The 27,794-nt window shown below is 50.6% G+C and overlaps 1 long non-coding RNA gene across 1 annotated transcript; it reads left to right on the top strand.

Annotated features, from left to right (window-relative positions):
• Window positions 1–362: 362 nt before the first annotated feature.
• Window positions 363–17,033, top strand: LOC136155285 (uncharacterized). Its single transcript, XR_010660756.1, has 8 exons — window positions 363–538; window positions 1,329–1,543; window positions 2,789–3,001; window positions 9,217–9,313; window positions 13,735–13,907; window positions 14,400–14,466; window positions 15,762–15,907; window positions 16,029–17,033. It is a non-coding gene; the product is annotated as an uncharacterized lncRNA (long non-coding RNA).
• The last annotated feature ends 10,761 nt before the right edge of the window (window positions 17,034–27,794 follow it).

Genomic DNA, 27,794 nt, shown 5'->3' with positions numbered 1-27,794 from the left:
GGGGAGCTGGGTGCGTGTGAGCGGGGAGCGTGAGCCTGCAACGTGCGAGCGGGAGCCGGGCCAGCGGGGAGAGGGGTGCGTGTGAGCGGGGAGCGTGAGCCGGCAGCTGGTGAGCGGCGAGCGGGGCCGGCGCGGGGCCGGGGGCCTGGGGAGCGCGGCGGGGGGCGTGTGAGCCGGATAAGGGGCTCTGTCAGTGGGACACGCGGGCCGGCGCCCCGGGCGCAGTGAGCCGGGCCTGCTGCGAAGGGGGCGTGTGAGCCGGAATTGGGGCCCTGGGAGCCGGGAGGGCAGGCGGTCACCATCTGGCCCGAAGGGCGGGCAGTCGGCGGTTGAACCCCGGCCCCCTCCGCCTGGGTCCGGGGGAGGGGGGCGGGGCTTAGAAACCTAGGAGGCTCCAGCGGTGGGCTTGGCCGGTGCGTGCGTCCTGCCGCCACCGGGCTGCTTATTGTTTTTAATTTGAAGACAGTGACAATATCCTGATTTTCGTACCCTAAAAGTCCGAAGTGACTTTTATCTAAAAATGACTGCATAATGCCAGGTCAGTCTAGCCAAATGTTTGTGTGTGTTCCTTCCCTTCTTCTCCGGAGAAGTTTAGAGAGTACAGTTGATTTACAACATTGTGTTAGTGTCAGGGGTGCAGCAAAGTGAATCACTTACGTGTATATATGTATATCCGCTCTTTATAAAAACACTTTTTCCACATGGGCTGTTACAGAATGTTGAGTTCCCTGTGCTATAGAGTTGGTCCTCGTTAGTTATCTATTTTAGAAACAATCGTGCGTAGTGTGGCGTGTGTGAGTCCCAGTCTCCCAACAAGTGTATGTTTCTTTGGTACCTGTGCCTGTATGTGTAAAAGTGCTAGAGAGGATCAGAGAGAAAGTGGCTGAATTGTGCTGTTTTACCCCTTGGGCCTTGAAAAGATAGTTCTTGAAACTTGAAAGTATTACCGTGTTTGGATTGTCAAGTTGATCTGCAGGGAACATTTCAAGAGACACAAAAGCATGGGGGGGGGTAGTGATAAATATATGGGCTTGTGACAACAGCAGTTTGCTTTAGTGATGTTTTAATAGGGGCTTTCCTGATCGCCCAGTTGGTAAAGAATCCACCTGCAATGCAGGAGACTACTATAACTACTATAACATTGAGTCCACATTAATTTTATAATTCAGATTTAATTCATGTCACATTGACGATGATTATTTTCAAGTTCCAATTTTCTTATTTTCGCATTTAAAATCGCTGTCTGAATTACTGATTCAAAACTAAATGGATCAAATATTATTCAGGTTATAATCATTAACAAAAGTATCTTTTTAAATTTGACTTAGATACAAGCAGCATCTGAAGAAAATTGACAGCAGTCCCAAGAGGAGCATGTTGCTTCCATAAGAAGTCAGATGGAACTCAGAATTAAAGATTTGGGATCTGAACTATCCAAGAGGAAGACTTTTCAAGATTCTAATAAAGCAGAGTTGGAAAAATATAAGCACCACTACCTAGAGGAACTAAAAGTTAGAAAGTCCTTGGAAAAGAAACTAGACAAGTAAGTCAAAAGCCAGAATCACAGAAAATATATTTAGTCCATTAATTTGTGTCTGAAGCCTAATTTCTATAGAGCCAGTTCCTGAGATTAGTAGGAAGTGAGAACTAACTAGATAATCACTGCTAGAGGGCACCCTAAGAAAAATGAGTGATAAGATATCCTGGTAAGTTTTCCTACACTAAGTAAAAGCATGCTTGTGAAATCAGGGAACATTCACACAGGGGTGAAAGGCAGGGTAATTCACAGAGTGGCTGACGCTGGCATGGTGACCTGACTGAGGGGTTGTATGGAGGCTGGAAAGGGCAGATCCCACCTGCAGTGCGGAGTCCAGGCTTCCCCGCCTCTGAAAGCAGAGCCCTCCTAGGATGCCTTTCATAAGCCCAGAGAGCATACAGCAAAGGAGCAGGGACCTAGGGCACGTTCTGCTAGTCGATGCCCAAAATAAGCATACACAAGGGAAGCACAGGGGCTCCCAGAGAGGGTTCAGGGCTGTGGGACTTGATGCTGGGGTGTGGGGTGTGGCTTCCTGGAAAGGAGCTTGGTGGGGCCGCTCTCCCTGCATGGGGAGCGTCATGCCTCTCCCTCTAAAACGTACACTGAACGCTGTTTAGAATTTTGGCATTTTAAATATGAGACCAGAATTTGTCTTTGGGTCTTTATTTATTGATTGATTGATTTTGAACCATCAGAAAGAGGTGCTGACACAGGCCCATCGTAGAAGTGAAGTAAAGTAAGGTGAACTTTGGAAAAGCAGGGGATACTTGTTCTTGTTCCTGGGGCTGTTTTAGCTCTCTTCAGTCTCACCCACTGACTTTCTCAACCTCCCCTTGAGATTGTGGCTTGAGGTGATTCCTCAGAGCCAAGTGCTAAATTTCTCCGAGGTCATGAGTGACACGTATGTACAAGGGTGGTGAGAGGAAGCACTTGAACGTGGCTTTGTGGGAGGTGTGTTTCTTCATCCCTGAGCTGTTTCCTGGCGGCAGGCGTGTCCCAGAGGCAGCAGGTGTCGCTGTGAGCCCACCTCCCTTTCCCTCTGACGCCCTTTCTCTCCTCTCCCAGCTGTGACTTGTCACCTGAGGAGCCCAGACACACGTGAGCTTCTTTAGAACAAGGTCAGAGCTGTCACTGTTCCCAGCAGGTCTGCTCTGCTTTCAGTGTTCACACAGGGTAATGGAAATTATGGCAACTTACAAGCTCAAGTATTAGGGAAGCATGAATGACATCAGTGCTTTCCTTCTTCCCCAGGACTAATGAGAGGCTGGCAGAGATCAGCACGGCAGAACAGATCTTTCTTTACTCAGCAATCATAGCAGCACGCCAGTCCTGGAGCCCTGTTCTGTTGGAAATTTCAATCCTACTTCAGGGTTCAATGCAAATCTTAATTCAGGAGCAAACGTAGGATGTTCTACCTCAATTCCACACCATTCAAATGACAGCGTGGAGACTTCCTTGACCAAGGTTAGTTCTTTTCTGTTTTTTTTACTGGGTTTCAAATTTCTGATATAATGATCCTTATTTTTAACTTGGTAAACTTCTGAGTTGTTTTTTTTGAGTTATGCACACTAAGTAAAACCATAATCAACTGTGATAATCAATGAGACATCTAATGATTTTTTTGCGCTAGATCTTGTTTTTAAGAGATACATCTTTAATTCTTACATTTCTTAAAAAGCTACACTGAAATTCTACTTTAGAAATGAAATCTTATTGTCTAGTAACCGAAAGTGTACTTTCAGATGTTTGATTTACTTTCTAATTGATTTCACTTTGGCAGTGGTTCATAATCATTTCCAGGCTCTGCTGCTTCCACCACAGTTTTTCTACCCCTAAGTGTAAGTGACTGGCATCTAAACACTAACCACATATGGGTGTTTTTTATTTGAAGGAATCCTAGATAAATCCTTTTTATGAATTAAACAAACTTGTGATACATAATCAAAAGATTAATTTCTGGTTTTAGGTTAACATTTTTTGTTTTTTTCTTGTACAAGAGTACAACTTTAGTTGCTATTTTACTTACAGAATTTTGGTTTAAATTTCTAAAACATATCTTGCTGAGCATTTGTAGAATGTTTCTAAGTTTGTAGTTAAATCGAATATTTAAAACTCGTAAATGAAGCTCAGTTTTGTCTGTCTTGACATCACCTGGATGAATGATGCCTGAGATAGCAATGAAGGGAAGTCTTTAAATTGCAGCTAGTTTTCATTGTGAAATCATTGTGATTAAAATGTCCATTTCAGTCAGTGCACACCAGTTTATGGTTTTGATGGTGTTTCCATGATGTTGGTGATGCAGAGAAAAGCAACCCTTGTTAAATGCAATCTCAACCTGTTTTCCCATTTGGCTTCTTGTCATCATAGAGCAATCTAAGGTTTCTTCGACAGCACTGGAGCTACATTGGGTCTTAGTACTTGAGAGCCATGAACCTGGAGGACTTACTTTAGCTGTACAGTCACAGCGGGCCTCCAAACACTTCATCTCAAGTCAGAGACTTGCCCGCACAGGCCTAAGAGGAGGAAGCGAAGGCTTGACCCCCATCCCAGGGGCGGGCTGCCTACCACAGACCCAAGTTCATGGTGCTGTGCGCACATTATTCTTTTCAAAGAAGAGATTCGGAACCAGGCAAGCACTTCTTAGTTCCTTCTCCCAAACTCGCCCGTTAGGTAAATCTTGCTTCTCATGAGGAGGGTGCTCCCCTTGAAACTTCAGGCTGAGGAAATGAAGTTCAACTGAAACTTCTGACCGCATTTAGATTATAGTTGAGTTTACACTCATGCTATTTGTATATACCAACTAATGATGAGAGTCTGGATAGAAGTATGCTAAACAGTAAAGAGAGATCTGTTGTGTGTTTTAAATTTTGCCCTCAATAACCCAAAATGTGGATAATTCATTGCTGAGTCATTTTAGCAAGCCAGGTTTTATCTAGAGGAACTGAACATCTTTTTAAGGCTGAATCTCTTCACGTTTGGCCTGGTTGATTCAACTAAAGATTCTCTCCTTCAAGTTCCCTGTCCTGTGTTTAAAAAATATGTATGCTTTCTAAATTAGCTGTATCGACTGCGACAAATAGGAATTTGATATTGATTTATTCTTGTTCATGCATTTAAAACACATAATTTACTTCGAAAGTCATGTCACACCACAAGCATTAATCAAGTGTATAACAAGGTTTTACATGTTCATTTTGTCTATGTTATAGTTAAAAATCTATGTGTTTTTTTCTTAATCTGAGAAAGTAGCTGGCCTAGGACTGTGGGCTCAGTCAGAAGGACATGGCCTTTGTGACTTCTTTTGTAGAATTAGGAACTTTGACTAAAACAATGGCTCTCATACCTTACAAAAAGATTCTTTTTTTCCCAAAGAAAGGAACCTTTCTTTTAAAAAAGAAAAATCCCGCAGGGAACCGTGTTACACAAAACAGAGACAAGCATAGAGCCTTGTAGCTGAAGAGCGGCCAGAGGCCCTGCAGCTGTGACTTCTCTGTTCCCAATCCCTGCAGTGACCCCTGTGGGACCTTCCCCGTCTACGGGATATAGTTCGGAAACTCACACTTAGGAGAGAATCCCTCTGGCTAGACATCTTCAGAATTGAAACTTGCTGGGACACTGTTTCTTGTGTGTAAATTTTCTCACCTTTCTGTCTTTTCCTTAAATGGAAAGTTTGAAGAAAATCACAGATGTGTTGTTCTCCGTCTTAACATTCGACTTCAGACTTCTTCCTCCATTTGAACATGACTTGAACGTGGCGGTGGATTCTTAACCACTAGACCCCAGGGAGGTGCGCGCGTTCATTTAAAACAGTGCCTGGGAACTCCCTGGTGGGCTTTCACTGCCAGGGGCCCTGTTCAGTCCCTGGTTTGGAAATTAAGATCCCACAGTCTGGGGAAAAACACACAAAAAAACAAACTGGAAACAAAAAAGCAGTGCCTATAGTTGTGTTGGTCATCTTACCTTTGATGGAAGAGTATTTCCCCCCACAGAATTCAATAAAAGTGGTCTCAATTTGAATGAGAAAAAAAACTTTCCTGGAAAGATTCCTGAATTGGTTCTTGGGCAGAAACAAATGAAGAGCCACCTAAAACCCCTCCCTGCTGGCCCCGGGGAGCTTCGAGGTGCGTCTGCCTCCTGTTACTTCCCCCAGAGCCCGCGTGGCCGGTGCTGCCAGCAGAGCTGCTCCTGGTGCGAGGAGGGCTCTGCCTCACACACCCGCCCCAGCCGGCTTTCCTCTGACTTTCCCTCTACTGCTTTTTCTTTATGGACTTCAGACCCGGGTGTGGGAACTCCCCTCGTGGTCCAGTGGTTAAGACGCCATGCTTCCAGTGCAGGGGGAACTTGTTCCATCCCTGGCTGGTGAACTAAGATGCCAATGCCATGCGTGGTGTGGCCAGAAGAAAAAAAAAATCGGGTGTGATTTTGATCGCTCATGTCCTAGCCCTTCTTGATATCACCTGGAATTGTACTCGAGGGTTAGGTGAGCAAAAGGCACATTTGTGAAAATCAACACTGGTTAAGACATCATGAACAGGTTATCTGGTTTCCTTGATGTTTTTTATCCTGGCCCTTTGTCCTTTTGTGAGCTGTGATGGGAGAGGACACAGAAACACAGTCAATGCTATCAGATAAAACAGCAGCACACTGAGCCATCAGATTCCCTCCTGTTTTTGATTTTCGGTAACACTACACAGCTTGTGGGATCTTAGTTCCCCAACCAGGGATTGAAGCTGGGCTCTTGGCTGTGAGAGTGCAGAGTCCTAGCCACTGGACCACCAGAGAATTCCCAAATCCCCTCCCGTTTGATGGCTCAAAGGAAAGCTGATAAGTATTATCAATGAAACAAAAATCTGAGATTGAATCAAAGAAAATGGCCATTTCATTCTGCTCCCACATAGTCAAGGTTTTTTTGTTGTTGTTGTTTTTTGATATTTACTTATTTAGCTGCAGCAGTCTTCTCTACGACATGAGGGATCTTTAGTTGGGGCATTCGAACTCTTAGATGCAGCGTGTGAGATCTCGTTCCCCGACCAGCAGTGGAGCTGGGTCCCCTGCATTGGGAGCTTGGAGTCTTAGCCACTGGACTACCAGGGAAGTCCCTCAACAAGTATTTTTGAGCACTTATTATGTGCTAGAGCACACCTAGAAGCTAGGAAGGTAAAATGAAAGCAATAGAATATCTCTGTGAAATGAACGCTATGCAAGAATGTTCTTTCTAGTATTGATCCACATGGCAAAAGTCTGGACACAGGCTTTTCAATATGAGATTAGTTAAGGTCCATATAGTCAAAGCAGTGGTTTTTCCAGCAGTCATATACGGATGTAAGAGTTGGATCATAAAGAAGGCTAAGTGCCAAAGAATTGATGGTTTTGAATTGCGGTGCTGAAGAAGATTTTTGAGTGAAAAGGAGATAAAACCAGTCAATCCTAAAGGCAGTCAACCTGGAATATTCATTGGAAGGACTGATGTTGAAGCTGAAGCTCCAGTACTCTGGCCACTGATGGGAAGAGCCAACTCATTGGAAAAGACTCTGATGCTGGGAAAGATTAAGGGTAGGGAGGAGAAGAGGACAACAGAGAATGAGATGGTTGGATGGCATCACCGATATTACATGAACTTTGGAAAACTCAGGGAGATGGTGAGGGACAGGGGAGGCCTGGTGTGTTGCAGTCCATGGGGTCACAAAAAGTTGGACATGACTTGTGATTGAAAAACAAGAATAGATCCACCTGATGAAATTGATGCATCATCGTAAGAAAGAAGTTTCAGACATTGTTATACTAGCAGTTTAGCAAATTCACTCCCACCTTCCAGTGAGGGCTACTAGAATGGTCAGTCCATACAGCACAAGGAAGAGTAGTCCCCACTCGCCACAAATAGAGAAAGCCTGCATCAACGAAGACCCAGCACAGCCAAAAATAAATAAATAGATTTTTTTTTAAAGAAAAAAGGTGAAAGAATGTCCCCTTGAGAAGGTGAATTCTGCTCAGTTTTGAAGGATATAGAGACCAGCACATCCAGTAGACATTTGTTGAGTATTTACAATGTGTCAGCCGTGAGACCACATGCTAGGTGGGGAGCCAGAAGATAAACACACATATAAGTAGTCCACCTTCAACTCTGATAGTGTATAACCCAGGCAGAGACGTTCCACAGCCAACAGCTGCATTTAGTGTTCAGAGGCAGCAGTAGAAATGTGCTCATTCAAGTTCTGTGCCAGGTGTGGGAAGCATGCTTGGAACTAGAGCCCCAGGCCTGCTTCTCTAGCACATACTGGTGACATTTTGACCTACAAGTATCTCCTGCGTTGATTTCTTTCTGTGTGAGGTCAGGTGAAGCACAGGCAGAGAAAAGAGTTGGGAAGTGTGCAGCTCAGTGAACATGCATTGCAAGCGGCCCTGGGCCCCAGCATCCTGCATCCCTCCTCAGGTGCCCCTGGGGTCCCTCTGGCTCCAGCAGTTGCCACTGTCTTGATGAGAACAGCAGAGATTTGTTTGCCTGTTGCTGAACTTCCTACAGGTGGACATACACACAGCACATGCTCAGTGCATACTCTGGTTCTCTTACTCAATATCACGTCTGCAGTCTGTGTTCAGAGAGTGCAGGTCAGGGTCCAGGCATTGTCTCTGCCAGTGCTTTTGTTTCCCCTGTTGTCGTCTTTCATTGTCTGACTGAGTCACAGTTTATTTACCCATTTTCTTTAAGTACATCTGGATCATTTCCGGTATTCTTTTAATAAATTATGTTTTTGCTGAAGAAAGAATCAAAGTGAAATGAAAACATTTCAGAAAATCACACTAAAAGGGCTTAGCACCAGCATATTTAAGCAAAACGTAAGTCTCAAAGATCTATTTCAGATAGATGGAAGCCTATCCCAGGCAGAAGGTAGGAAATGAAGGAAGAAAAGAAAAACAAAGTGGCAAATATTTGAATAATTCTAGATGAACATTGGCTATATAAAACACAAATATCTTGTGAGGAGTTAATATAAATGAGAACAAAGACACGAATTATCTGACGTGCTTTGTGTTGTCCCTGCAGAGGGTAAAACTGGTTGATAATGAAACTTTTAAGCTCCAGAAGAAAGCTAGTCTCGGGGGAAAATATTAGTGAACTGAAGAGGCTCAGCATTGTTTAGTGACTAAAGATTCAATTTGCAAAGAGGATATAAATGTATATTCTGTGAGCCAGCAATCCCATTCTTAGCTTCGTGTACTCCAGAGAAACCCTTAGGACATATGTGTGACTGTTCAGAGCTTTTTTTTCCCCCTAGTGTAGGGGTGGGGGATTTAATCAGGAAAGGAACCTTGGTGGAGGACTAGCCTAGGTGCTGGCATGTTCTCTTTCTTGGTGGGTAGTGAAGGCATGGATATTTCTTTATGTGCTAATGTTTGTGGTCATCAGACATCTGTTTTCTGCACTGTTTTCTAACTATCTTATCTAATTTACTTTTATGGAGTTGTTAATAGTGTTTTTCGGTGAAGAGCCTATGATTCCCTCTTAATTGCCTCACTATACCTTCAGGTTTTTAAAACCTTAAGTAAATATTTGAAAAAATAAATGTCTTCAGTGCCGAAGGCAACATAAGAAATCTTCCATCTGAGAAAACCCCAAAGGCCAATGTGTTATGTTTGTGGCCTGTCGAAAGCAGTGTTGACCGCTTTTTTCAAATTCACAGGTTAACTTCGAGGAATTTAAGGACGGTTTTGTGACTCTGTTGTCATCACAGGCTGGCCTTGCCTCCTCAGATGAAGACATTGGGTCTTTGGAGTCAGGTAAGAGGCCTTTTTGGCCTTCTTTACGTCTCCTTCCGTAATTCTGTGGCTTCTGGAATATGATGTTGTACCTGAACAATGCAGCAGGTCTATGATCCCCAGCTGCATGGACTGGGACCATGGACTGCAGCACCTGGGTTTTTTTTATTCTTTGGCTTCCTTATTTGTGAAATGGTACTGCAAGGGGAAAACTCTTGTGTTTTTGACTGCACTGCACAAAGTCCTCTGAATACCCTGGCACTTCTGGTCACTAGCTCTGTGTAGTTTCCCTCCCACCAGGCCATTTTGCAACACCAGCTGGGAGTTCTGCAGTTCAACTCCATTCTGACATCATCCCCCTGGACAGAGCTGCAGACCCCACAGGCTAAGACAGCAATGCCTTCAAAGAGCAGTCTCAAGTCCAGCTTGTCTCCTTTGCTTCTGACCTCACTGCTAAAGATCGGAGGGGCCCACGGCCTCCTCAGGTTCAATTAATTTGCTAGAGCAGCTCAGGGAAACCCATTACTGGATCAGCAGTTTCTTGCAAAGGCTGTAACTCAGGGTGAGAGATGGATGGGTTGTGGGCAGAGGCTCAGAGCCCCCACGCCCTCTCCAGGGCTCACTCTTCCCCAGTCTCCTCGTGTTCACCAACCCAGAAGGTCTCTGAATGCCGTCCTTTTGGGGTTTATGGAGGTTTCGTTCCACAGTCATGACTGATCCAATGATGGGGCATCAGTGATTGAATTCAACATCCAGCCTTTGAGCTCTCTAGAGGTCAGGGGTAGGGCTGAAAGTTCCAACCTCGAATCCCACCCTTGGTTTCCCTGGCAACCAGCCCATCTCAAGGTGTGGTTCTCAAAAGTCACCTTATCAGCATAAACTTGGGTGTGGTTGCTCTCATCACTTAGGAAATTTGAGGGTTTTAGAAGCTGTGCAATGGATGGGAGGAAGACCAAATTCATATTTAAGTCAGAATCTCACAAATACTCTCAAGTCCTATCTAGTGCTGAACTTCCAGTGAAGGGTGTAGACAAGATAAAGTGGGTGTGGAGAGGTGGGAGAATTTGATCATCCCAAGGGCAGTGCAGGTGTAAGGTGCTGGCCAAGCTGGGAGGCTGGTGGAGCAAGCAGGATGCCACCAGCTGAGGCAGCCCTCCGCCTGTCTAAGACAATAGTGCTCTGTGCTCCTGGCACTTGTTAAAATCGTGGTTTCCAGTGGGACCCTTGGAACAAAGGCAATATTGCAAAACAAGTGAAGAGGGGCTTTGATACTTGTCAGGAGGTGGAGGGAGAATTCTGGAGGGAGGCCCGCTTGGAGGTGTGGCCTGTGGGTCCACCGGGAAGGTGATGGCGGATGTGCTCCTTAGAAGATGGGCCAACTCCTTGGCTGGCAGCACCTGCCGTGCTCTGGCCGGATGACCAGTCGAGGCTGCATGTGAGGAGTGCTGGGAGGGAGAGTGCAGTGGCCAGCGGGTCCCTTCCTCCCCCACGGTGCAGGAGTTCGAGGCATCTGCCCCACACAGGCCCCTGGTCGGCTCCCACACCCCGGGAGGGTCTTTCGTCAGGAGCAGGTGCATGATTGGGGCAGGAGGTGCCATTGGGAGGTTTGGGGCTTATGTACCTTTCATATGGTTTCCAGTGAGCCCCCGAGCACCTCCCACCCCTGAAATCCTGTGGCTGATCGTTCCCATTACTCAGGTGAGGTTTTCTCGTCTGGACCTAGGCCCTTGGGAAGCACTTGCAGCCTCCCCTGGGGCTGAAATCCGTTGGTGTCCCACAGCCTGCTGCTGGATCCACATGGGAGCTGTGACCTGGGGGAGAGGAGGCTGATGGGGCAGGAGTTTGATAAGGGGGTGGAGTCAGAACGAGGGAGGAGTCTGATAAGGGGGTGGAGTCTGACCAGGGGAGGAGTCTAACCAGGGTGAGGAGCCAGCTTGTCAGCGGCAGCCCTGGGACCTGAAGGGCCTGGTTATTGGTTGCTTTGTCTCAGGTTTCTCTTCCCTGAGGTGGGAGGAAGGTCACTTGGCTTTCCCGACTTGGGGTGTGATCCTGTGACCCTGGGCATGAAGGCACCTGAGAAAGGCCACGCCCGTGTCATCGCTCCCTTTTCTGTGCTGGAACTCCTGTGAGTCCTCAACTTGTGTCCTCTTCGTGACTGGTGCTTTTCTCTGCCAACCCCCGTTTTGTTTTGTGTTGTTTTTCTCTTCTTTCAATTTTCAGACTTTCCTCAATTACCCAGTCAGTGGGGGCGTCAGTCATAGGCCTGCCTGAGGAGGCTCGGCCAAGGCTGGTGCTCACGGGCGGCCCCTGTTGTGAGAGCCCAGGGAGCCCTGCCCCCGCCCTCCGGGGCTGTGTGCTTCCCATGCGGGCCACCCTCCCGGTCTCCCCCATGGACTTCATCCCTGCCTCCCCGGCCAGTCCACAGCATCCCTCTTTCCGGCTTTCTAATCTGCCTGCTGGTCCTTCCCAGCAACTCATGCCACGATTGGAAACATGTGCTTTGATGCCCCGGGAATGTGCGTGGCCCCCTGGGGCCAAATGGCTGGGGTTTTGAAGAACATTCTGCTTCTCATTCGTTCTGCTCCTTCAGTGAAGGCCATCACAGAACATGTAACCAAAAAAGTTGTTGTTGTTTGTTTGTTTTTACTTGTTTAATCTCTTGGCTATGCCTCTCAGCATGCTGAGAGCATTCTGCTCCTATGAATAAATGTGCACACACAGGAGGCACAAGGCTCGCTTGACCTTGTGGCCTGCCGGCCGTCTGGGCAGCGGCTGGGGACTGGCCGTGACCCCCAGAGGTTCCCACTGAGAGGCCACAGCTCTGTGCTCTGTGGGTGGTGAGACGCTGCCCCCTCCTGGCCTGATTTGTCGCGTGGACACGTTCCTGGAGATGCATTTCCCCCTGGTGGAGGGAGAACGTGACACTTTGGGAGAACATTTATGAATTGGTCTAATGTGTGTGATTTCTGGGCATCTCATTGCTCTGAGGAAAGTGCTGAGCAGCGGAAACGGTGAAGAAAGGGGTACCATTTCAAGGGCAGGTGGGCCTCCAGACGCAGACCAGGGGATCTTGGGAGAGGAGAGGCAGGAGCCCATTCAGGTCAAGGGCGTAGACGTGGTGCTAGGCGAGTTGCTAAGCCCCTGGTGGGGCTCCGCATGCTGTCAGACGCACCTGGTTTCCCGAGTGTCTCCCCGTTGCCCACTCCCACCTGACATGGCCTTTCTCTTCCCGCTGCTCGCCGCTCAGAAACCAGCCACAGCCTGTGTGGAGACAAACCAGAGCAGGTGCGGAGCCTGCATGCAGGCCCCTGCTCCCTTCCTGGGGTGCTCAAGCCTTCCGTTTGCTCCCTGTCAGTGGGAACACCCCCTGTTCTCCAGCAGCCCCAGGAATTCCGACATGGGGAGAGTGTACAGGGCCGGACCCTGCCCATGATAACCTCACAGGGTCCAGGAATATGGTCAGCCTGTCCTAGATGTCCTCTGTCACATGGAACTCGGCATCTTCCTCCCAAGACTCCTTCCTTGTCCTCAGTTTCTGTGCATTGCTGGCATCACTGTTTCTCCTGGAGGCCTGGTTGGACCCAGCCTCCTCCTCTGATGCTCCCAAGGTCAGGGGCTGCGGGCCAGTTTCCGGTGAGGAGGAGAGAGACGAGGTGGTAGTTAGTCCCTGGGACCATGACCCACCTGTGTGCAACGCTCTCTTTTCCTGGCCTGGCCTTGCTTCCTGGGACCCTTTGCCTTTCTCTCCAACTGGCCCCTTCTGGGTGCTTCCCTTCGAACCCGCGTTCTCTCCTGGTCACAGCCCAGGCCGCACCCCCACTCCCCAGTCTCTCTGGCCACTCAGAACCTGCAGAGGCAGAGTCGTTTCCTCTCTGCCTGCGGAGTCCCCATTGGTCCGCAGATGTGGGCAGGTAAGGAGGGAAGAAGGAAGTGCAGGGGTGTAATAGGGCTTGAGGGAGCCTCATGGATCCCTTGTCGAAGTCCGCACCTGCCTCTGCCCCCGACTTTCGACCCATGCGAGTCTGAGCCTGCCTGGCTGTGCTGAGGTCCTTGCCTCTGTGTCCTGTCCAGGTGGGGTGCTGTAGTGAGGTGGAGTCAGGTGGGTGGGAAATGACCTTCTGGTCTCTAGAGCACGTGGATTATTGGAAGGTTATTTCTTTGTGTAAAAAGCTAGATTTTAAGATTAGTTTTCTATCACATAGCAATAGCATAGTTTGCTTGGAAACAGTGAAGCAACACCAAGAGTTTAGGACGGAAAATCCTGTCTCCTAGCCTAGCTGTCTCAGCCCCAGCCCCACGTTGGCCCTTCCCTGTGTTCTTCTGACATTTTCTCTGTCTGTCCCCGAGAGCCACATCGCATCTCTGAATCTGCATCTTCGTAAGCACAAGTGGGCCCAGAGTCTATTTTAAAGAGCCCCACACACCTCCCATTGTCTTTCCAGTTGTCTCCCGGGCTGTGCCCTCAAAGGACGTGAGCGGCTCTAAGTGGTCCGGCCGTCGGAGCCAGCCCGAGCCCTGTGGCGCTGCAGGTGGAGCCCCAGGTTTACTGGAGCAGCCGGTCAGACCCAGTGTGAGGAGCCAGCTCTGATGCTCCGCGTCCTTGGAAAGCGTGGAGGTGGGTGGACCCCCCGGACACCTCCCCCAGTCACTGCTCACATGACATGACACAGGAGGATGGGAGAGGGCATCTCATCGCTGGAAGAGGGGCTATTTGGGGACCTACATTCGGTCTTTAGGTGTCTCTGGGTCTCCCTGTCTGCAGGGCAGTTCTGGCCACACAACATCCTCCTTCAGAAACGGGGGCCTCGGAGGATCCCCACTTCACCACCCTCCCCTGGCCCTGCAGGAGGAGGAAAGGTTATTTGGCTGAGGGCAGAAAAAGCAGGTGTTGCCACAGCCACGGTCACCTGTGTCCAGCACTTGGACCAAGGCTCACCCTGCACAACTTGGCTGGCTCGTGATGAATGCCTCGAGGGCCCTCACTGAGACTCCTTGAGTTGTGCACCGTGGGAGGCTTTGGGCCTTTGTGTCAGAAGGACATCCACGGGGCAGAACCTCCCCCTGCGAGTTAATTGTGGCTGACATCCTTCTCTTTCTGTTTTTGCAGAGTCTTAAGTCTGATGAAGAAGCCGACAGCGCGAAAGAGCCTCAGAATGAATTCTCTGAAGTCCAAGGTAAAGCCTGGCCTTGTGGGGGACCGCAAGGACCTGGCCTTGACAGGGACCTTGGGAGAGGGACCCCAGAGGGATGGGAGCATAGCAGAGGCTCCACTCAAGATGTGGAGACTTTGCAGACAGAAAAGGAAGGTGCTGGGACAGTGAAGTCTGGCTTGTGGGAGCCAGCAGGTGTCCGGAGACCCACTCATCCTACCTGTCCTATGGGCCGTGCTGTTTTCAGAGCCTTGACTTCAGTGTGGATGAGAAGGTGAACCTTTTGGAGCTGACCTGGGCCCTTGGAGAAGGAGGTCATGATGGTGGGCGGGGTCCCCAGCATGCAGTTTTGGACTGCTACCCCCAGGACCTGGGCTTCTGCCAGTAAGAGCCCCGCTGCGGAGGGTCGGGGCCGTGGGGTGCGACCTGCCAGGCTGGCCTCCTCGCCCAGGAGGCCTCTCGTCCTCCTGCAGGACGAGAAAGGGTGCTTCCAGCATGGCCACAAAGGACTACATAGCGATTCGGCCAAGAATACGTTCCGTTTTAATTGGGTTTGGCTCCAGCTGAGCTGGATATTCAGGCCATCCGTCTGCTGAACCGGTTGGCATAGAGATTGTTATTGTGTTTTTACTGATGCTCTGAAGCTACAGAAAAGGTTGGCAGTAATTCTGGTCTCCATCCTCAAGACTTTGCATCTCCTTAGGTACCCACAGATGAGACCTCTGGCATCAGGCAACTCTGCAGAGGGGCCCAGAGGAAGACTGGGAGGATGAGGAAGGGAGACAAGCTTGGTGCTTCTCCAGTGGGAGAAAGAGGCACCAGGATAGGTGGTGGACTGAGCCTCGGGCAGGGCCTGGGGTGACCGGACAGAGACAGGCGTCGCCTCTGCTCTGGGCAACTCCCTGGCACTTACTCAGGTGCCAGGCTACAGGTGGCAAGGCTGTGACCGGGCAGGATAATGGGTGGCCAGCCTTCTCCCCTTCGTGCCTCCAGTCCCCGGATGGGTGCTGGGGATCCCTGGTTCTGAGGCCCAGCTGCAGGCAAGACGGAGCAAGGATAATTTCCCACCTCTTCTAAGGCCGTCTGGAGAAGTGAGGGGTGCCCGCCCCAGGCTCGAACCTCCTGGTTCAGAAACCTGCTAGAAACCCCATTGCAAGCCAGTTGGCTTCTTGCTGTATGTACTTCTGTAAAACAGACTCAATAACTGCAGAAACCATCGTGGTAGGCAGAGGGTCAGGCTTCCCAGGTGGCCCTAGTGGTAAAGAACCCACTCACCAATGCAAGTGGCATGAGAAATGGGAGTTCGATCCCTTTGTCAGGAAGATCCTCTGGAGGAGGGCATGACAGCCCACTCTAGTATTCCTGCCTGGAGAATCCAATGAACAGAGGAGCCTGGAGGTCTACAGTCCATAGGATTGGATAGAATCGGACACGACTGCAGTGACTTGGCACGCACGCACAGGAGGTGGGTGAGAGCCCAGCGCCAGCCACTGCTCAGCACTCTTAGGCCAGCTGAGTTTATTCCTTCAGACCGGCTCGCTAGGCCCAGAGCAGTGTCCCCAGTGATCCCTCCCTCCTTCCTGCAGGGCGCAGGTGGAGCAGATGGCCAGGGAGCGAGATAAGGTGAGACAAGACCCAGAGAAAGCTGAGCAGAGGAACCTGGAGTTTGTGAAAGAGACGGACGACCTCCATTCCACCCTGGAGCATCTCACGGAGGAGAAGGTCATTTAGGTCTTGCCGGGGTCCTGGCCCAGGGCGGATGGTGGACACAGGCTGCTGCCAGCTGAGGCCCTGCTGTCTCACCTGAGCCCACAGCAGGAAGCCCGCAGACCAGGCATCACCCATGCAGTGGCGGGTGGTGGCGGGCAGCCTGACTGCACATGGCCTTCCCTGCGGCCAGTGCTGCCCTCCCAACGTGCCCACAAGACAACGGTGACTGATTTCAGGCCATGAGGCAGGGAGCTGAGAATGGATTTGCGTTGGTCTCAGCCTGGTTGACCTGATTCTCCCGACCACCCCGAAGGGACTCGCTGAAGTTCTTTCTGCATTGGAGAACCAGAGACTCGTTATCTCCATCCAAGAATCTGGTTGGGGGAAACAGGGCCTCGAGGGCCACGTAGGTGTTTGGGTTTTGCTCCATGAGTAACACAGTATCAGCGGTACACTTTTAGAAATAGCGTTTCTGTTGTATTAGGTTACTCTAACAGAAATGTATTAAGGGATACATGTTCGTTGTAGAAAACTTAGAAAATACACACACAAGGAAAAATAAAAACAAACATTTGACGTCCACAGATGTTATCACTCCTAACATTTTTCCTGAGTCCTTCGCTTCTTCCTGTCCACGTGGTTGCTTTCAGAGAGGACTCGTTGCTGTGATGTTGCATATGTTTTCTGAGCACCTGTCATGTGGCTCTGGCATATGTTACTGCACCTTTCCCCTTTCAAGAGGGAAGTGATAGGATCAAGTTTGTAAAACTCGCCCCAAGATCTGCAGGCTGTTAGGTTAATCACACTCATCAAACTGTTTCCCTGAGTGACAGCTGCCCTTGCGCCCCAAAGCTCTGCAGTGAGTCTGAGGGAGGCCGAGCCAATCATTTCTGGTTTCGGACCACAATCAATTGATTGTGGACCCAGCCAGGCTCTGCCGAAATAAGAGTTTCCACTCATCTTCAGCCTAGATATACTGGGTTGGAGAACCTTGTTAAGCAAATGTTTTAGTGATGTTGTTGTTCAATCAGTCATGTCCAAGTCTTTGTGACCCCATGGACTGCAGCACACAAGGCTTCTCTGTCCTCTACCATTTCCTGGAGTTTGGTCAAACTCATGTCCACTGAGTCAGTGATGCCATCCAACCATCTTGTCCTCTGTCATCCCCTTCTCCTCCTGCCTTCCGTCTTTCCCAGCATCAGGGTCTTTTCCAGTGAGTTGGCTCTTGGCATCAGGTGGCCAAAGTGTTGGAGCTTCAGATTCATCATCAGTCCTTGCAATGACTATTCAGGACTGATTTCCTTTAGGATGGACTGGTTGCATCTCCTTACTGTCCAAGGGACTCTCACGCATCTCTCCTCCAACACCACAGTTCAAAGGCATCAGTTCTTTGGCACTCAGCTTTCTTCATGGTCCAGCTCTCGCATCCTTGCATGACTAGTGGAAAAACCGTAGTTTGACTAGATGGACCTTTGTCAGCAAAGTGATGTCTCTGGTTCTAATATGCGGTCTAAGTTGGTCATAGCTTTTCTTACAAAGATCAAGCATCATTTAACTTCATGGCTGCATCCACCATCTGCAGTGATTTTGGAGCGAAGGAAAATAAAGTCTGTCACTCTTTCCGTTGTTGCCCTCTCTGTTTGCCATGAAGTGATGGGACCGGATGCCATGGTATTAGTTTTCTGAATGTTGAGTTTTAAGCCAGCTTTTTCATTATTCTCTTTCACTTTCATCAAGAGGTTCTTTAGATCCTCTTTCCTTTCTGCCATAAAGGTTGTGTCATCCGCATATCTGAGGTTATTGATATTTTTCCCGGCAATCTTGACTCCTTGTGCTTCATCCAGCCTGGCATTTCACATGATGTACTCTTGATATACGTTAAAGAAGCAGGGTGACAATATACAGTGTTGACATACTCCTTTCCCAATTTCAAACCAGTCTAATTGTTTCATATCTAGTTCTCTCTTTTGCTTCTTGAAACCTACGTACAGTTTTCACAGGAGGCAGGTAAACTGACTTGGTATTCCCATCTCTCTAAGAACTTTGCACAGTTTGTTGTGGTCTCCACAGTCAGAGGGTTTAGTATAGTCAATGAAGCAGAAGTATATGTTTTCTGTGGAATTCTCTAGCCACTCAGTGGATGTTGGCAATTTGATCTCTAGGTCCTCTGCCTTTTCTAAATCCCGCTTGTACATCTGGAAGTTCTCGGTTCATATACTGTTGAAGCCTAGCTTGAATGATTTTGAGCATTACTTTGCTAGCATGTGAAATGAATGCAGTTGTGTGGTAGTTCGAACATTCTTTGGGATTGAAACACAGGGAAATAGAATTTGTCAGTACTTTCACTTTTTCTCCTTCTATTTGCCATGAAGTGATGGGACCGGATGCTGCGATCTTAGGTTTTTGAATGTTGAGTATCAAGCCAAGTTTTCACTCTCCTCTTTCACCCTCATCAAGAGGCTCTTTAGCTCCTCTTTGCTTTCTCCCATTAGAGTGGTATCATCTGTATAGCTGAGGTTGTTGATATTTGTCCTGGTATTTTGCGTGATATACTCTACTTATATCAGGAGGCAGGTCAGGTGGTCTGATATTCCCATCTCTTGAAAAATTTTCCAGTTTATTGTGATCTACATAGTCAAAGACTTTTAACATAGTCAATGAAGCAGAAGTAGATGTTTTTCTGGAATCCTCTTGCTTTTTTGATGATCCAGTGGATGTTGGCAATTTGATCTCTAGGCCCTCTGGCTTTTCTAAATCCAGTTTGGACATCTGGAAGTTCTTAGTAGATGAACTGTTGAAGGCTAGCTTGAAGGATTTTGAGCATTACCTTGCTAACATGTGGAATATGTGCAACTGTGCAATAGTGTGAACATTCTTTGGCATTGCCCTCCTTTGGGATTAAAATGAAAATCGACCTTTTCCAGGCCTGTGGCCATTTCCAATTTTCTGGCATATTGAGTGCAACACGTTAACAGCATCATCTTTTAGGATTTTAAATAGCTCAGCTCCACTAGCTTTAGTGATAAACTAAGGTTGGGCACTGTTTTCCCTACTGATAGGAATGGTTGTTGCAAAAGATCACCTAACCAGGGAGCAAACCCGCGTCCCCTGCAGGGAAAGCACTCAGTCCTAACGGCTGCACCGCCAGGAAGGTCCCAGAGACCCTTCCTCTTAAGCCTCATGTCCTCCCAAATCTCCCCTACCCCTTATGAGCATACTCCCCCAACCTCTTGTGGTTTCAGGTGTTAAAAGCTCTCTGTATTTTCTCCATTTCTCATTTTCACTGCACTTTTTTCCCCCCTGAGTCCCTTCTGTGTGTCCAGTGATGGAAGGTGGTGCCAGGCATAAGAAGTTGGGAAAGGACTCCTGCTCCTTGTCGCTCCTGAAGCAGTTCGGGTCTAATGTCGGTTCCCCGTCCTGGACGTCAGGACCCGCTCTGCTGGGGCCTGAACTGTTCCCCGGGTGCTGGCTCCATGCCCTTCTCCTGGGCCTGGTGGCCGCAGTGGCTGGAGGAAGTGTCTGGCTCTGCCCACAGGACCTGCAGGACCACAGCGATGAGCTGCAGGCTGCCCTGCAGGGCCTGCAGGCAGAGACGGCCCCGAGTCGGCACAGCCACCTGCCCCTGGGACACGGCCCGGCAGGTAGGCGCCGGGTGCTTGGAGGTGGTGCGTCTGTTGGGAGGTGGTGGGTCACGTGCTACTGCCCCAGGGAAGGGGTGGTGGGCCAGCCCGCTGCACAGGGGTCACAACTCCTACGGACCACTTGTGTGGGAGAAGGGTCTTATCTGAGGCCAGGGGTTAAGGCGTCCCAGAGCCCCAAGAGAGAGGGAGGAGGATGAAGGTCCTACTGCTTGGACAGAGTAAGTGGCGAAGGTTGCGATGAACTTGCTGTGACCTCAGGGCAGGCATGTCCCCTGTGAGCCTCCTAAGGCAGGGGGGATGGAAGGAGATGCCCCTGGGGAGGGTCATCTGGGGAGGAGAGCAGAGAACGGGCTGGGGGTGATGGGGGGACGGCCTGGGATGGCTCTGACAAAGGGCAGCCCACGTCAGCTGTCCTCGGGGCCTCCGAGGGAAGCCGGGTGGGTCTTCTGTGCACCTGGCCTCTGAGGGAGACCCTCACCTGCACCTGCAGCCGTGGACTCTGCTGAGCCCCGAGCCACAGCCCTGCTCCTCAGCCAGGGGTGCTTGGCATGTGGCTGCTGTGATCGCATTCCTCGATGAGTGTCAGCGGCCCATGTGGCCACAGGGAAGGGGGCGATGGTCTTTATCCCTCGACGGGCCTGAGCTGCGAGTGTGTGGCCCTTATTGAGATCCAGGAGCTGCGCCCCGGGTGCGGTGGCTGGAAGGCTCTGAGTCGTAGCACCGGAGGGAGCCCTGAGCTTCATGTTGGGGCCGAAGCAGCCACAGCGCTCTCGTGGCTGGAGCCGTGTCTCTTCCCCTCGCCCCCATCTGGCCTCAGAGCGTCTATCAGCCCCTTCTAAGGAGCAGGGGCAGTCAGGACAGCAGCACTGTGGTGCAGGGGTCACGTGGCTGGTGGAGGCCCGGCTGGCTGTGTATCCAGCCAGGGCCACTCCTGACCCAGGTGGCAGCTTGCTGTTTTCAGGGCGATGGGATGCTCTTTCCTCACATGTTTATTCCAAGTTCTCTAGGCCGGATGTTCTCGAGTCTGCCACTCTTTTTCATGGAAAGCAATTTGGGAATTGAAAGGAGCAGGCGAGAAGTCAGGATGTGTCTGCTCCCTTCACTTTCTAGCCCATCAACCAGCATGGATGAAACCCCAGCAGCGGCCACACTCACATTCTAAATCAAGCGTTGAGTGTGCCCCCTACCATGCATGGCGTGGGGGTCACCTGGGGCCCAGGAGGGCTGGCCACGCTGTGGGTCCAAAATCACTGCAGATGGTGACTACAGCCATGAAATTAATAGATGCTTGATCCCATGGTGTCCTGGGCAGAACATCAATGGACATGTCCTCTTATTTTCAGGCACCATCACGTTCGTGGGTGATTCCGCCCCAGTGAGTACAGAAACAGAGATCATGTTGAAGCAGTTGAAGGAGCATTAGTAAGAACTCAGGATCCAGCTGGAGACCCAGGTGAGGGGACTGAGGGAGGCCACAGAGGTTGGGTAACTTCCTGCTGTTGAGACGTGTCTGCGCACACATGTGCCCATAGTGAACGCGTTCAGGGCGACCGAGGTTTGCAGGTAATGAGCGTGACCTTGACTTTCTGACTCCACCCTCTTCAGAAGGAGACGGGACAGAAGGAATAACTAATAACGGGAGGGAACAGAGTCCCTGCCCGTGTCCGGAGGCTGGTGCAGAGGCCAGAACTGCCTGTTTGCCCTGCACTGGGAAGTCACAGCCCCTGGCTCTGTTGCAGGTGAAGCAGATTCTGGGAGCAGGATCTTAGTTCCTGGGATTTCCCTGCACCAGGGGCTCCCCAGGTGGCGCTAGTGGAGAAGAAAAGATATGTTGCCAAGACAGGAGACATAAAAGATACAGGTTCGATCCCTGAGTCGGGAAGATCCCCTGGAGGCGAGCGTGGCAACCACTCCAGCCTTCTTCCCTGGAGAATCCCATGGACAAAGGAACCTGGTGGGCTACAGTCCACAGGGTCACACAGAGTTGGACACAACTGAAGCGACTTAGCACGCAGGGGCTCCTAGGCCTCCCTGGCCAAGCCTGTCTTCTCGGGTGAATGTGTCTCTTGTTCTGTTACTCGATTGTGGGGGGTTTGTGGAGGGATGGTGCCCACGGCTCGTCAGGGTTCACCATGGCCACGGGGCGATCCTGCCCCTGGGTTCCTGCTGTGGCCTTGCCTTCCAGGCCTCGTGGAGGTGTTGTTCCCTCGTACCTTCCTCCTGCATCTGCTTGCCGGCCCGCCAGCCTCCCTTCCGCACCTGCAGGGCCTCCCGCCAAGGCTGCAGCGGAGGTTACACGAAGTGACGGAAGCAGGCGGCCACACAAGCCGTAGGGGGCCTTTCACAGACCCCGGCGCCCTGTTGAAGCTGGGCCACCCGCTGTTTTGGTGCTGCCCCGGCAGCCTTGACTCATCAAGTGATTGGTGTCTGGGGGCCCCAGTCGACATCACTCCTCCTCTCTCTTGAGGTTAGTGACCACGAGAGGGAGATGGAGGTGATGAAAAGGGCCTTTGCAGAGGAGAGGAGGCAGCTGGAGCAGGGCTTCCAGCTCGAGGTTGGCATGCTTCAGGGTCAGAAGGCCAAGCTGGCGACGCTGCACGTGGAGTCACAGGAGGTCATCTGAGGCCTTCGGGAGCAGCTGCAGAGGAGGGCGGAGCTGGAGAGGGGCCACGCATGGCAGGTGGGCCGGGAGTCGGTGCTTCAGCGGCTCAGGCCTGGGGATCTCACGTCCAGGGTTCGTTGCCAAGAACACGGATCTGAAATTGAATTTGAGCAGATTGCTCAGAGTCACAAGTACTCGTTACCCGAGTGGTGAGCCCTGAAAGAACAGGTTATTTTACAAAGGTACTGACTTTACTTTGTGCCGCACTGTGTGCATTGCCTGAGAGATCTTAGTTCCCTCACCAGGGATCGAGCTTGTGCCCTTGTGGTGGATGCAGGGAGTTTTCACCACTGGACTGCCAGGCAAGTCCCGAAGAGTCTGACTTTAAAAAATGCAGTCTCCCTCATCTGTCATCTCGTGGCTCCTGGGGAGGTGGATAAAAGGCCTAAATGCTCCCAAATAACGGGAAAGGCCTTTAGAGTTAGTGGCGTTCTTGAAAGAAACAGATTTGTGAGCAAAGGAGAGAAAAGGTTTATTTGGAGAACTGGAGCATGATCTTCTGTGCTAGAGAAGGGCCCACACGCCCATCCTCTGGGCCCCACCAGGAAGCTGGGCCTGGAGAGGCCTGAGGGGAGGCTAGAGGTGGGGAGGCATCTGTGAGCGGGTGATGGGTGCACTTAGGTGTGCAGCCTGGCCCTCCTCCCCGGCCCCCCTGGTGCTCAGGCCGGCACCCACTCCCTCTCAGGAGCCCAGGACTCTAGAAGGGCTTTTCCAGGAGCGTCACAGGAGCACACAGGAGATGACCCGGGTGACTGCAGGCAGGCACAGCTGTGTTGTGGTTGGGGCTCCATGCACTGTCTTTTGGCCCCGTGAGCGCCCACACAGCACTCCCGCAAGCTCCCCGCGTCCTGTGGAGACAGGCTTCGTGAGGTGTTGTGTCCCTTGTCTGGGCAGAGGACACTGGCCCACCACACATGCAGGTGTGGCCAGGTGAGGCACCAGCTCCTGCCTGCTAGGTGACCATCGCACGTTGCTTCACCGGTAAACAGATCACGTGGGATTTATGATAAGCCAAGGAATAAATGTCAGAGCACCTCCAAGCTTGAGAAAGGAAATACTAGCATGGCCAGTAGCCCCAGGCTCTGTTCCCAGGCCCCCCCATTTCTCCCCAAGGCATCTGGACTGTTTATCACCCTCTAGACCTGCTCTAGGCCTCTGTCTCAGAGTCAGGGGTCCCCCAACGACGTGGAGCCTTGGTCCTGGTGGGCTGGCTTTTGAATTCCCTGCTCCATGAAGCGGAGGTGGTGCTGGGCCTCACGAGTGGCACGGAGCCTCAGGTGAACGTCTGGACCCACTGTTACTGTTGCGGCTGCGATCAAAGGCTGGTCTCGGGCCCAGTGGACCTGCGAGTCCACATCAGGCCCCAGGCACACTCGGGGGCCTTCAGTGTGGGAGCAGCCCAGCGGCCACACACCCTCTCTGCCGTCTGTCCTGGGCACTTCCTGGGGACAGGCACGGGAGCCCCGTGCTGTCCTAGTGCTTCACACCGTGCCCCCCCCCCCCCCGGGCCCAGTGGGCTGTGCTGGTCCTCTTTGCTTCTCCTGACTCACGGCTCGCTTTGGCTTGTTGACCCCACAGCTAACGTCTCGGTTCCCATCTCAGTGGTGTCTGGATCATTGGACGGGGTTTCCTGGGCACCAGCCACGTGCTGTCACAGCTGAGGCTGCAGCCGGGACTGAGACAGGTGTTTGCAGCTTTCAGCCCCAGGGGGTGGGTGGAGAAGGCTCCATTCTCTGACATGTGTACCCCTTGTTACAGGCCTGTACAGATCTTATGTTTCCTCCTGGGTCTATCCTGGTAGATTGCTTCAAGGCGTTTGGACATGGTGGTTTTTCAAAACTCCAGACCAGGCATTTTACTGAATGGTTCTCAGCTTGGATGCCTGGTTAGATGCTTTCTTTAGGGACCATCTTCTTCACTCTATTGTGTGGTCTTTCGTGAAAGTGTCTTTGGAGGACATTGCCTGAGTTTTTGTGTATCTGAAAATGTCTCAGATTCTCTCCCATTTCTGAAGGCCGGTCTTCCTAGGAGCACAGACCTTGATGCGCAGTTGAAGGCTGCCCTCTGCCCTCTGCCCTGGGCAGGCTGCTCTGAGTGAGCATCCATTTTCCATTGCTGTGGTGATGAGTTACCAGGAAGTCAGAGGCTTAAAGCATCACAACTTAGGATTTCACGGTGTTCGAGCCTGGAAATCAGAAGTGGGTGTGACTGGGCGGGAATCTCGGTGTTGGCAGCTGCCTTCCTTTCTTGGAAGCTCGGGAGGAAACCTGCAGACCTCCCATTTTTGATCCACATCTTCCTCCTCCAAGGCTAGCAGTGACTGGTTGCTCACTGTCAACAGCCAAGCTATTGACATCGATGCACTCCATAGGTCTTACTTCCCCAGTTTTGGGGGGGGCTTCTTTTTCTTGGGGGAGTGTTTCATTGCCCCACGGCTCGTGGCACCTCAGTTCCCCAACTAGGGATGGAACCCCAGTGTCCTGCCTCGCAAGGCAGATTCTTAACCACCCGGAAAGGCCACATGCTTCCACAGCTTTACTTCTGTACTCATGTGGGTGTCAGGTCTACATGGTTTTATTCCCTGTGCAGGTTCATGTCTCCACAACCACAGCTGCAGCTCCACAAGGTCCTTCATATTGTTTATTCACAACTACGTCTGCCACCTGTCTTCCTGCCCACGTACCCCAGCCTCAACCCTTGAAAACCACTAACTGTCCTTCATTTCCAAAATTGTGTGTTTACACAAGTGACACAAAAGGAATCATACAGAATGAGATCTTGGGATTTCCTTTCCTCACATAGCATGATTCCCTGCCGTGTGTCCACAGTTTCTTTCTTCCTGTCGCTGGATGGTATTCCAAGGCGTTAATGTCCCACAGCTTGTCTTCAGTTCAGTCGCTCAGCCGTGTCTGACTCTTTGCAACCCCGTGGACTGCAGCACGTCAGCCTTCCCTGTCCATCATCAACTCCCACAGCTTGTTCAAACTCATGTCCATTGAGTCGGTGATGCCATCCAACCATCTCATCCTCTGTCATCCCCTCCTCCTGCCTTCAATCTTTCCCAGCATCAGGGTCTTTTCCAGTGAGTCAATTCTTCGCATCAGGCAGCCAAACTATTGGAGCTTCAGCTTCAGCATCAGTCCCTCCAATGAACACCCAGGACTGATCTCCTTTGGGATGAACTGGTTGGATCTCTTTGCAGTCCTAGGGTCTCTCAAGAGTCTTCTCCAACACCACAGTTCAAAAGCATCAATTCTTCAGCACTCAACTCTCTTTATGGTACAACTCTCACATCCATCATGACCACTGGAAAAACCATAGCTTTGACTAGACGGACCTTTGTACACTTTTTAATATGCTGTCTAGGTTGGCCTGGATATATGGATATATAGGCCAGTATAGCTTTCCTTCCAAGGAGCAAGCGTCTTTTAATTTCATGGCTGCAGTCACCATCTGCAGTGATTTTGGAGCCCAAGAAAATAAAGTCTGTCACTGTTTCCATTGTTTCCCCATCTATTTGCCCTGAAGTGATGGGACTGAATGCCATGATCTTAGATTTTTGAATGTTGAGTTTTAAGGCAACTTTTTCACTCTCCTCTTTCTCTTTCATCAGGAGGCTCTTCAGTTCCTCTTTGCTTTCTGCCATGGGGGTGGTGTCATCTGCATATCTGAGGTTATTAATATTTCTCCTGTCAGTCTTGATTCCAGCTTGTGATTCATCCAGCCCAGCATTTCACGTGATACAAGTTAAATAATCAGGGTGACAGTATACAACCTCGATGTACTCCTTTCCCAATTTAGAACCAACTTGTCTTAATGTTCCCCTTTGAAAGGATGGCCGGGCTGATTCCAGTTTTGGACTGTCACAGAAGCTGCAATGAACATTCCTAGGCAGGTGTTTGTGTGGATGTAGGTTTTCATTTCACAGGATAAATGCCCAGGAGAGCAATTACTGATCTGTACCGCAGTTGCATGTCTAATTTTATATGAAATTGTCCAGCTGTTATCCAGAGAGGCTACTAACAGTTTATGTTCCCGCCAGCAGTGTATGCTAGGTTTAGTTGCCCCACATCCCTGTCCACACTGGGTGTTGTCACTGTTATTTTAGCCACTCCAGTAGGTGAGTGACCCTGAGTCAGAACAGCTAGAGCGGCCCTCGTTGGTTATCCCCTTCCCCTCACTGATTCCGGCCTGGTAGAGAAGGAGGTTTCCCTTGAGGGCAGAGAGCAGAACACTCTGTGCACTTCAGAACAGTCGAGGTCCTAGTCTGCTCAGGTTCCATACAGAATGTCACAAGCAGGCGGCTTAAACTACGGGAGTTTGTTGTCCCAAGATTCTCAAGGCCAAGATCAAGGCGGGGCTGACTTGGTTCCCATGAGGCTCTTCCACGCTTGTGGGCAGCCCCCTCTCACTGTGTCTCCTTATAAAGTCACTGTCCCGTTGGGCTAGGACCCCACCCTGTGAGCACATTTACCCTTAATGACCTGTTAGCAGCCTTGTCTCCAGACAGTGGTGACTTTGTGGGCCCGGTTCTACCCACAGCAGCCACTCTGTTTAGGCCTCCAGCCTTTGACTCCTGGTGAGCTGTGACGCTCTTCGCCTGTTTTTCTTTCCGGTTTTGAGAACATTGGTTTGCCCTGTGACTTCAGCTCTGTAATGGATCTCGGAAGACTTGTTGACTCTCAGTGACTCCGCTTTTTCTTTGTTCTTGTTGGGAGGGTGGGGGTGACGATTTCCAAGCTCTTTCCAGGCCGGGGCGGAAACAGTGTTTTGTTTCTCACGTGGGTTTCTGCACGTTCACTGTCAGAACTTAGAAGCGTAGTAGATTTTCACCGGCCGACCGGTGTCCTTGCTGAGTTCCCACTCACTCTGGGAGTGCTTTTGTCACCTCTGGTTTCTCAGACACCTGCTGTACCCTGGAGAGACCTGCAGTTCCCATCTGCGTCTTCCCACCGCTGCCTGCCTCTCCCCGAGCCTGGCTGATAAGGTGGGAACACCTGCCCTAGGGCGACAGTGATGCCCTTGCTTAGCTGTGCATGAACCCTGCTCCGAGCGCAGAGGGTTTCAGACCCTCAGCCTCCTGACCAATTGGTAGGAGAAAAGCAGAGGAGAAAAACATGATTTGTGTGAAGCTCCGTCTCAGGAGTGTGAGCTCTACATTTAGAGGGAGGCTGCTGTGCGCGGCTGGTGTGGGTCCCGTTATGGAAGGAATTAAACCCAGCGAAGAACCCAGGAGGTAAACAGGACAAAATAACTTGATCCTCCCAGGATCTGGCCTGAGGACACTGGGAGGGCTACAGGCAGACCTTCCAGGCTCTCAGGGTGCAGAAGCCCCTGAA

The sequence above is a fragment of the Muntiacus reevesi genome, unplaced genomic scaffold (genome assembly GCF_963930625.1).
Source record: "Muntiacus reevesi unplaced genomic scaffold, mMunRee1.1 SCAFFOLD_155, whole genome shotgun sequence".
In the NCBI taxonomy this organism is placed as follows: Eukaryota; Metazoa; Chordata; class Mammalia; order Artiodactyla; family Cervidae; genus Muntiacus; species Muntiacus reevesi.
Note: the sequence above shows the minus strand (reverse complement) of the source record. Positions and strands in the feature narration are given on the sequence as shown.